Source organism: Heteronotia binoei, chromosome 2 (genome assembly GCF_032191835.1).
Source record: "Heteronotia binoei isolate CCM8104 ecotype False Entrance Well chromosome 2, APGP_CSIRO_Hbin_v1, whole genome shotgun sequence".
Taxonomy (NCBI): Eukaryota; Metazoa; Chordata; class Lepidosauria; order Squamata; family Gekkonidae; genus Heteronotia; species Heteronotia binoei.
The window spans coordinates 1,601,944-1,613,578 of record NC_083224.1 but is presented as its reverse complement, the minus strand read 5'-3'; positions in this window follow the sequence as shown (position 1 = coordinate 1,613,578).

Here is an 11,635-nt window from a genome sequence, read left to right as displayed (position 1 = left end):
CAGAGCGTTGGACTGGAGGGGCCATTGGCCTGATCCAACAGGGCTTCTCTTATGTTCTTATGTGACACAGAATGTTGGACTGGATGGGCCACTGGCCTGATCCAACAGGGCTTCTCTTATGTTCTTATGTGACACAGAGTGTTGGACTGGATGGGCCACTGGCCTGATCTAACAGGGCTTCTCTTATGTTCTTATGTGACACAGAGTGTTGGACTGGATGGGCCACTGGCCTGATCCAACAGGGCTTCTCTGATGTTCTTATGTGACACAGAGTGTTGGACTGGAGGGGCCATTGGCCTGATCCAACAGGGCTTCTCTTATGTTCTTATGTGACACAGAGTGTTGGACTGGAGGGGCCACTGGCCTGATCCAGCAGGGCTTCTCTTATGTTCTTATGTGACACAGAGTGTTGGACTGGAGGGGCCACTGGCCTGATCCAACATGGCTTCTCTTATGTTCTTATGTGACACAGAGTGTTGGACTGGAGGGGCCACTGGCCTGATCCAACATGGCTTCTCTTATGTTCTTATGTGACACAGAGTGTTGGACTGGAGGGGCCATTGGCCTGATCCAACAGGGCTTCTCTTATGTTCTTATGTGACACAGAGTGTTGGACTGGAGGGGCCACTGGCCTGATCCAACAGGGCTTCTCTTATGTTCTTATGTGACACAGAGTGTTGGACTGGAGGGGCCACTGGCCTGATCCAGCAGGGCTTCTCTTATGTTCTTATGTGACACAGAGTGTTGGACTGGAGGGGCCACTGGCCTGATCCAGCAGGGCTTCTCTTATGTTCTTATGTGACACAGAGTGTTGGACTGGAGGGACCGCGGGCCTGATCCAACAGGGCTTCTCTTATGTTCTTATGTGACACAGAGTGTTGGACTGGAGGGGCCACTGGCCTGATCCAACAGGGCTTCTCTTATGTTCTTATGTGACACAGAGTGTTGGACTGGAGGGGCCACTGGCCTGATCCAACAGGGCTTCTCTTATGTTCTTATGTGACACAGAGTGTTGGACTGGATGGGCCATTGGCCTGATCCAACATGGCTTCTCTTATGTTCTTATGTGACACAGAGTGTTGGACTGGAGGGGCCACTGGCCTGATCCAGCAGGGCTTCTCTTATGTTCTTATGTGACACAGAGTGTTGGACTGGAGGGGCCATTGGCCTGATCCAACATGGCTTCTCTTATGTTCTTATGTGACACAGAGTGTTGGACTGGAGGGGCCACTGGCCTGATCCAACAGGGCTTCTCTTATGTTCTTATGTGACACAGAGTGTTGGACTGGAGGGGCCATTGGCCTGATCCAACAGGGCTTCTCTTATGTTCTTATGTGACACAGAGTGTTGGACTGGAGGGGCCACTGGCCTGATCCAACATGGCTTCTCTTATGTTCTTATGTGACACAGAGTGTTGGACTGGAGGGGCCACTGGCCTGATCCAACAGGGCTTCTCTTATGTTCTTATGTGACACAGAGTGTTGGACTGGATGGGCCATTGGCCTGATCCAACATGGCTTCTCTTATGTTCTTATGTGACACAGAGTGTTGGACTGGAGGGGCCACTGGCCTGATCCAGCAGGGCTTCTCTTATGTTCTTATGTGACACAGAGTGTTGGACTGGAGGGGCCATTGGCCTGATCCAACATGGCTTCTCTTATGTTCTTATGTGACACAGAGTGTTGGACTGGAGGGGCCACTGGCCTGATCCAACAGGGCTTCTCTTATGTTCTTATGTGACACAGAGTGTTGGGACTGGATGGGCCATTGGCCTGATCCAACATGGCTTCTCTTATGTTCTTATGTGACACAGAGTGTTGGACTGGAGGGGCCACTGGCCTGATCCAACAGGGCTTCTCTTATGTTCTTATGTGACACAGAGTGTTGGACTGGATGGGCCATTGGCCTGATCCAACATGGCTTCTCTTATGTTCTTATGTGACACAGAGTGTTGGACTGGAGGGGCCACTGGCCTGATCCAGCAGGGCTTCTCTTATGTTCTTATGTGACACAGAGTGTTGGACTGGATGGGCCATTGGCCTGATCCAACATGGCTTCTCTTATGTTCTTATGTGACACAGAGTGTTGGACTGGAGGGGCCATTGGCCTGATCCAACAGGGCTTCTCTTATGTTCTTATGTGACACAGAGTGTTGGACTGGAGGGGCCACTGGCCTGATCCAACATGGCTTCTCTGATGTTCTCACCAACAGGTGCAAGTGGAGGAGTGGGGAATCAGACCCGGTTCTCCCAGATAAGAGAGCTATGGCTGACCCAAGGCCATTCCAGCAGCTGCAAGTGGAGGAGTGGGGAATCAAACCCGGTTCTCCCAGATAAGAGAGCTCTGGCTGCCCCAAGGCCATTCCAGCAGGTGCAAGTGGAGGAGTGGGGAATCAAACCCGGTTCTCCCAGATAAGAAAGCTATGGCTGACCCAAGGCCATTCCAGCAGCTGCAAGTGGAGGAGTGGGGAATCAAGCCTGGTTCTCCCAGATAAGAGTCTGCAATGCACACTTAACCACTACACCAAACTGTCTCTCAAATATCACCCTGTGAAGTAAGTGGGGCTAAGAGACCTCTTACAGCAGCTGCCCTTTCAAGGACAACTCCTACGAAAGCTCTGGCTGCCCCAAGGCCATTCCAGCAGGTGCAAGTGTTGGAGTGGGGAGTCAAACCTGTTTCTCCCAGATAAGTCTGCACACTTAACCCCTACACCAAAGTGGCTCTCTGGGGCAATTTGAAGACCTGGAACCCCTATCCTCAAAGCAGACAGACCCTAAACAGAAGAATCCAGCTGCCCGTCTGTCTCCCTCTCGAATTTTCCAGGGTTCCTGAGGTCAGGGGTGGATACCTCAGTGGCCACCCACTCCTTCAGGGTGGGGACAGGGCTGTGGAATGTTTCCCTCATCCATTGTTGACTCGTCTCCCGGAGGAAGGAGGAATCCTACGCCCACAGCACCCTCCAGGATTCCAAAACAACCTGCCAGTCAGAGCTCTTCTTGCCAGGCCTGAGATGGCTCTTTCTCTTGGTCAGAGTTGTCCTCCTGGGTTCTTTATGCTCTCTGAGCAATCCGCATTTGTGCTTCTCAAGTGTTTCCGACCACCTGAGGCTAGCAGTTCCCCATGGAAGGCAAAACAACCACTGGGTGCTGAATCACTCAGGTTGTCACCTCTGGGTTGGGAAATTCCTGAAGAATTTGGGGGTGGAGTCTGGGAAAGGGGAGGTTTGAGCAGTGCCGGATTAAACCGTTAGAACAGTTCCTCAGTGGAACAGGCTTCCTCCTGGGGAGGTGGTGGGCTCTCCTTCTGTGGAGGTTTTTCAACAGAGGCTAGATGGCCACCTGACAGCGATGAAGATCCTGTGAATTGAGGGGGAGGTATTGTGAGTTTCCTGCATTGTGCAGGGGATTGGACTAGATGACCCTGGTGGTTCCTTCCAACGCTATGATTCTATGAAACTCTGTGGAGGCCCCTAGGCAGTCAAAATCTTGGGGGGGGGGGCTTGCAAATTATCTCCCTGCCATCTAATGCCCCCACTGCAGCATGCAGGGAAAGGAAAGGAAAGGTCCCCTGTGCAAGCACCAGTCGTTTCCGACTCTGGGGTGACGTGGCTTTCACAACGTTTTCACGGCAGACTTTTTATGGGGTAGTTTGCCATTGCCTTCCCCAGTCCTCTACGCTTTCCCTCAGCAAGCTGGGGACTCATTTTATCCACCTCAGAAGGATGGAAGGCTGAGTCAACCTCGGGCCGGCTACCTGAATCCAGCTTCTGCCGGAATCAAACTCAGGTTGTGAGCAGAGAGTTCAAACCACAGTACTGCAGCACTGCTGCTTTACCACTCTGTGCCACAGGGCCTCCAGGCCCCTTCTCCGGAGCCCCTGGGACAAAGCTGCAGGGCAGAGGCAGAGAGAGGCAGACTTGGAGACGACACCAGCAGCAGCCGCACCAGGCAAGTCAGGCAGAGAGCGGCTCAGTTGCTTGTTGGGCGTACAGGCTGGGGGGCTTCAAGCAAGGGGGGAATGGGGGAGGGAGCCAGCCCAGGGCCCCTAAAGGTTTCGGGCCTTTAAGCCGCTACCTAGTTGGCCTAATTGTTAATCTGGCCCTAGGTTCAAGAAGGGGAGGGATAATAGCAAGCTAAAAGGTCATGCAGCCCAGCCTCCAAAGAAGCCCTTTTCTCCGAGGGGGGGCGGTAATGTTGGTTATCTAGAGATCCGTTGTGATAGCCAGAGATCTCCAGATCCCATCTTGAGGCTAAAAATACCAAGAGAGAAGTCACTCAGGACAATATATCAAAAACAACCCGCAAGGTTATAGTGACAAAACTACTAAACTATATACTACAAAAAACCTATTTCTTTATAGTGAAATATAGATCACATTGTACACACATTACATATCGGTTAAAATCTCTCTATATCCTCAAATCACATAAAGTTCACAAAACAAGTAGATTTCCAATGTCCAGGAGGCCGTCTTAATATCCTGCTTCGAAGTTTTCTTCCAGCAAAGTGGCACTCTACAATTTTTTTCTCAATGGCGACAACTCCCACGAGATTTACAACATTCCAATTGGAAAGCAGCTGCGCACTCTTCCTCCTTCAATATTTTATAGCATTTCCTTATGTAATACATTCATGAATAGACATTGAGTCTCAGTATTCTTTACAAACGGCAAGAGTTCTAATTACGGCTCAAAGCTCTTGAGAGCCATTTTGGTGTAGTGGTTAAGTGTGCTGGACTCTTATCTGGGAGAACCAGGTTTGATTCCCCACTCCTCCACTCGCACCTGCTGGAATGGCCTTGGGTCAGCCGTAGCTCTGGCAGAAGTTGTCCTTGAAAGGGCAGCTGCTGTGAGAGCCCTCTCAGCCCCACCCACCTCACAGGGTGTCCGTTGTGGGGGAGGAAGGGAAAGGAGATTGTGAGCCGCTCTGAGACTCTGTTCTTGAAAGACTTGGTGACGACACCAGACTTGGTGTCTGCCCCACCCGCCTCAGCCCCACCCGCCTCACAGGGTGTCTGTTGTGGGGGAGGAAGAGAAGGTGATTGTAAAAGAGCCAGTTTGGTGTAGTGGTTAAGTATGAGGACTCTTATCTGGGAGAACTGGGTTTGATTCCCTACTTCTCCACTTGCACCTGCTGGAATGGCCTTGGGTCAGCCATAACTCTCACAGAGGTTGTCCTTGAAAGGCAAGTTGTTGTGAGAGCCCTCTCCAGCCTCACCCACCTTGCAGGGTGTCTGTCGAAGAAGAAGAAGACATTGGATTTATATTCCGCCCTCCACTCAAGAGTCTCAGAGCGGCTCACTATCTCCAAACTGGAGAGCCAGTTCGGTGTAGTGGTTAAGTGTGCGGACTCTTATCTGGGAGAACTGGGTTGGATTCTCCACTCCTCCACTTGCACCTGCTAGCATGGCCTTGGCTCAGCCATAGCTCTGGCAGAGGTTGTCCTTGAAAGGGCAGCTGCTGTGAGAGCCCTCTCCAGCCCCACCCACCTCACAGGGTGTCTGTTGTGGGGGAGGAAGGGAAAGGAGATTGTGAGCCGCTCTGAGACTCTTCGGAGTGGAGGGCGGGATATAAATCCAATATCTTCTTCTTCTTCTAATTACGACTCTACTTGTTTTGTGAAGTTTATGTGATTTGAGGGTATATAGAGATTGTATCCAATATGTAATGTGTGTACAATGTGATCTATATTTCACTATAAAGAAATAGTTTATGTAGTATATAGTTTAGTAATTTTGTAACTATAACCTTGTGGGTTGTTTTTGATATATGGCCATCTTGAGGCTAAGAGCCCCGTGGTGCAGAGTGTTAAAGCTGCAGTACTGCAGTCCTAAGCTCTGCTCACAACCTGAGTTCGATCCCGGTGGAAGCTGGGTTTTCAGGTAGCCGGCTCCAGGTTGACTCAGCCTTCCATCCTTCCGAGGTCAGTAAAATGAGCACCCAGCTTGCTGGGGGGAAAGTGTAGATGACTGGGGAAGGCAATGGCAAACCACCCTGTCAAAAGTCCACCTTGAGGCTGGCAACCCTGTGTATCCCTGCAGTCTCCCCCAGAATTACCCCTCATCTCCAGACTAGAGAGATCAGTTTCCCTGAAAAAAATGTGTGCTTGTTGGTGAGGTGGGCAGACTCTCTGGCATCGCCCCCCACTGAGGCCCTTCTCTTCCCCAGGCCTCCAAGTCTCCAGAACTGGATCTGGCAACCCAGCCCCTGCCCGCTTCCTAGGACTCCCTGGCAATCTTACCCTCCTGTGGCCACAGCCCCCTTTCCTGCTGCCCAACCAGGGGTTTCCGAAAGGAGGTGTGGCCAGGATCAGCTCCCACCCAGCAGGGTTTCTGGTTGGCCTCTGGAGATCTGATTGGCTATGCCAGAGAGCCAGTTTGGTGTTGTGGTGAAAGTGTGCAGACTCTTACCTGGGAGAACCGGGTTTGATTCCCCCCTCCTCCTCCACATGCAGCTGCTGGAATGGCCTTGGGTCAGCTGTAGCTCTGGCAAGAGTTGTCCTTGAAAGGGCAGCTGCTGGAAGAGCTCTCTCAGCCCCACACACCTCACAGGGTGTCTGTTGTGGGGGAGGAAGGGAAAGGAGATTGTAGGCTGCTCTGAGACTCTGTCCTTGAAAGGGCAGCTTCTGGGAGAGCTCTCTCAGCCCCACCCACCTCACAGGGTGTCTGTTGTGAGGGGAGAAAATATGGGAGATTGTGTGCCGCTCTGAGACTCTGATTCAGTGTGAAGAGTGGGGTATAAATCCAATATCTTCTTCTTAGAGAGCCAGTTTGGTGTGGTGGTTAAGTTCGCGGACTCTTATCTGGGAGAATGGGGTTTGATTCCCCACTCCTCCACATGATGCTGCTGGAATGGCCTTGGGTCAGCCATAGCTCTCGCAGGAGTTGTCCTTGAAAGGGCAGCTTCTGGGAAAGCTCTCTCAGTCCCACCCACCTCACAAGGTGTCTGTTGTGGGGGGAGAAGATATAGGAGATGGTAAGCCCCTCTGAGTCTCTTACCATTTTCGCACACAGCTTACCACACGGTGATGTTCCTGTTCTCTCCACAGTGTCTGTCGGATTTCCCACTATCTGCGCCGAAGTTACAGGAAGTGCTGCGGTGCGTAGCAAACATAAACTGGGTTTTAGCGGTTTACGTTTGCTACGCAAAAGCCGCGGCACTTCCTGTAACTTCCTGTAACTTCGGTGCAGATAGTGGGAAATCCGACGGACGCTGCAGAGAGAACAGGAACGTGACCACATGGTAAGCTGTGTGCGAAAACGGTCTCTGATTCAGAGAGAAGGGCGGGGTATAAATCTGCAGTCTTCTTCTTCTTCTTCAAAATAGCATCATTGCAGCACCCGCTGCCCACACAGAGTTGGTTTCGTTCTCTCTCCCCCACCCACACATTCCCAGATGTGTCTGTCCAATGCCTAATGACAGGTTTCCAGCCTCCCAGCTATTAGAATTGGTTGCCTTGGCAATGTCAAGCATGCGGGTTCAATGACAAGTTGAAGTTGATTCAAAGACTACGTTTATTGATAGACCGATACTTTGAGTATAGCAAGTTCTTGAGAGTAATGAAACTGATACATTGATACAATACTTTTAAGGCTTACTTCAAAAGGATTCCAAGGGATGGGGTTGTGGGGTAGTATTCACACATAAACTATCATAAATGTCTACGTTCCCATAGCGTTATCAGAACTTCGTCCTTGCTTTCTCCAGATGTCTCTCACTCCCTTAGCGGAATGTATGAGAAGGTGCTGATTACTTGGTTTCGGTTCCCACTACTTCTAATTACAAGCCATAAAGCAAGATGGGGGGAAGGGAAAGAATAACAGGCTAACAAAGTTGGATCCTCCAAGACACTTCACAGACCAGGTTTAGGCAGGACCCTAAAACAATCAATTTTCAATGGAATTTTACCATGCTTGACAGGCAGGTTTCAGGCAGGAAGGAAATCGGAGTGCAAAAGAATGGGTTTGCTACTTAATGCCACGCTTTTTTTCAGTTTTGTTGCTCAAAACTGAATTCCCAACAGGAAGTGACCCCAGAAATGTCTGTGGGTCAGTTTCCTGAGGTGCCCTGAATTTTCCCAGGCCAGGAAACATTCAGGGAATATTCTCCATTAGCGTTGCCAAGTCCAATTCAAGAAATATCTGGGGACTTTAGGGGTGGAGCCAGGAGACTTTGGGGTGGAGCCAGAAGCAAGGCTGTGACAAGCACAATTCAACTCTAAAGGGAGTTCTGGCCATCACATTTAAAGGAACTGCACACCTTTTAAATCCCTTCATTGGAAATAATGAAGGATAGGGGCACCTTTTTAGGGGGCTCATAGAATTGGACCCCCGAGTCCAATGCTTTTGAAACATGGAGGGTGTTTTGAGGAGAGGCACTGGATGCTATGCTGAAAATTGGGTGCCACTTCCTCAAAACACAGTCCCCCCAGACCCCCAGATACCCACGGATCAATTATCCATTATAGCCTATGGCAGGGGTGGCCAAGGGTAGCTCTCCAGATGTTTTTTGCCTACAGCTCCCATCAGACCCAGCCATTGGCCATGCTGGCTGGGGCTGAAGGGAGTTGTAGGCAAAAAACATCTGGAGAGCTACTGTTGGCCATCCTTGCCCTATGAGAATTGGTCTCCATAGAGAATCATGGAGTGCCCAGCAGACATTTCCCTCCTCCTCACCCCCGCCCTTTCTGATTACCCTGAAGCAGGGGGAGGGCCTTCAAAAGAGGGGATCCCCTGCCCCCACCTGGGGATTGGCAACCCTATATCTCCACCTGAATTCCCAGTCCCAGGGGTTTTTTTTGAGCAGGAACACAGTTCCGGCTTGCTTGGTGTCAGGAGGTGTGGCCTAATATGCAAATAAGTCCCTGCTGGGCTTTGACTGCAAAAAAGCCCTATGTGAAACAGTGGTGGCATCAGGGGGCGTGACCTAATATGCCAATGAGTTCCTGCTGGGATTTTTCTACAAAGAAAGCTCTGGAAAGGCGTATAGGCAACCCTATATGTTTAGCCTGGAGAGGCGGCGGCTGAGAGGTGATAGGATCACCATCTTCAAGTACTTGAAGGGCTGTCCTATAGAGGAGGGTGTGGAATGGTTTTCTGTGGCCCCAGAAGGTAGGACCAGAACCAATGGGTTGAAATTAAATCAAACGAGTTTCCGACTCAATATTAGGAAGGACTTCCTGACCATTAGAGTGATTCCTCAGTGGAACAGGCTTCCTCCTTGGGAGGTGGTGGGCTCTCCTTCCTTGGAGGTTTTTCAACAGAGGCTAGATGGCCATCTGACTGCAATGAAGATCCTGTGAATTTGGGGGAGGTCTCTGCGAGTTTCCTGCATTGTGCAGGGGGTTGGATTAGATGACCCCGGAAGTCCCTTCCTACTCTTCTATGATTCTAACAGGCTTCCTCCTCGGGAGGTGGTGGGCTCTCCTTCCTTGGAGGTTTTTAAGCAGAGGCTGGATGGCCATCTGACAGCAATGAAGATCCTGTGAATTTAGGGGGAGGCGTTTGTGAGTTTCCTGCATTGGGCAGGGGGTTGGACTAGATGGCTCTGGAGGTCCCTTCCAACTCTTCTATGCTTCTAACAGGCTTCCTCCTTGGGAGGTGGTGGGCTCTCCTTCCTTGGAGGTGTTTAAGCAGAGGCTAGATGGCCATCTGACAGCAATGAGGATCCTGTGGATTTAAGGGGAGGTGTTTGTGAGTTTCCTGCATTGTGCAAGGGGTTGGACTAGATAGCCCTGGTGGTCCCTTTCAGCTCTATGATTCTTATACCCTGGGAATCTGGTTGGTCTTTAAGATACCAGCAGGCTTGATTCTGGCTGAGAGGGTCTTCCGGAGGGTCAAGAACTGCAGTTCCTGCTGAGAAGTTCTATCCTTGGCCTTCGAACACCTTCTCAGTGTACAGCAAGATTGGGCTTGGTGCCAGAGAGCCTGAGGACCTGTTGGCCAGGATTCCAGAGGCTTCATGCCAGAGAGCCCCGTCATGGGGGCCTGACCGACTGGAGGCGCTCCTCCTCCTCCAGACTTTTTGTGTTGCCTCGGCAACCTCTGGAGCTGGACTCCTCACAGGCCCCAGGGGCAGGCCTTGTAGAAGTAGCAACACCTGAACTCACATAGGGAGGGGAGCTGCCACAGAGCTCAAAGGAGCCCCCCTCCGCACACAAACCAATCTCCAGGTAGCACCCAGAGATCGTCTGCTATGCTATTACAATTGGTCTCCAGGCAACCGAGATCAGTTCCCCTTGAGAAAATGGCTGCTTTGGTGGATGAAGTCTATGTAATTGTGCCCTTTTGAGGTCCCTGCCCTCTGACCCCCCCCCCAGACTCCACCCCACCCCCCAATCTCCAGGTATTTCTTCAATTTATGGCTGGCAAGCAACCCCGGTTTCCATTCTCCAGGTAGGGCCTGGAGGTTCCCCAGAATTATAATTCATCTCTGAGGACCCCCGGTTCAGTCGCCAGCAGCATCTCCACTCCAAGAGACCTCCGGCAGCAGCACTTCTGGGAAAGAGCCCTTGACAAGCGGCAGCCAGGCCCAGGAGGCTGCAGACGGGTCTCCGGTCAAGGGGGCTCAGTTGTCCCTGCTCCAAATGAAGGGGCTGTTGCTCTTTGAGTGGTGGTTTCTCCTTTCCTCTACAGATGCATTGTGCAGGGGGTTGGACTAGATGACCCTAGCGGTCCCTTCCAACTCTATGATTCTATGATGCCCCAGGAGAACAGGGTCCCTGTGGTGGGACACCCTCCCAAACCCCTTTTGGACCTCTGGAGTGAACCTGGCCCATTCCCCCACCCCCATTTTGCCATCTGGATCCAGGACAGACTGTTTGCCATAGCTCTTAAGTTCCTCACAGCTTCCCCCAACCCGGTTCTTGTTTTCCTGTCTCTGTCAGAATGTGTGACCCATAGGGTTGCCAATCCCCAGGAAGGGGCAGGGGATCCCCCGGTTTGGAGGCCCTCCCCCCCGCTTCAGGGTCCTCAGAAAGCAGGGGGAGGGGAGGGAAATGTCTGCTGCGAATATTATTCCCTATGGAGATTTATTTCCATAGAAAATCATGGAGAATTGATCTGCGGGTATCTGGGGCTCTGGGGGGGGCTGTTTTTTGGGGTATAGGCACCAAATTTTCAGTATAGCATCTAGTGCCTCTCCCCAAAATACTCCCCAAGTTTCAAAAAGATTGGACTAGGGGGTCCAATTCTATGAGCCCCAAAAGAAAGTGCCCCTATCTTTCATTATTTCCTATGGAAGGAAGGCATTGAAAAGGTGTGCCGTCCCTTTAAACGTGATGGCCAGAACTCCCTTTGGAGTTCAATTATGCTTGATCTTGGCTCCACCCCTAATGTCTCCCGGCTCCACCCCCAAAGTCTCCTGGCTCCACCCCCAAAGTCCCCAGATATTTCTTGAATTGGACTTGCCAACCCTAGTGACCCACAACTTTTGCTTCCCCAGCTGTGATTTCCCTGAGCATATATTGTCCTGGGCTCTCAAAGACTCCGCGCACTCTCCCTTGCTGCCTCTTAGGCCCGCAGGGTGAGGGTCTTCCATGGGGCCACGAGTCCCTGCAGCTCTCCCATGGCCACAGCTGCCACCAATTCAGTGCTGCCGCCACGGGGCTTCCATGGGGTGGATTTCCCTGCCCTTTC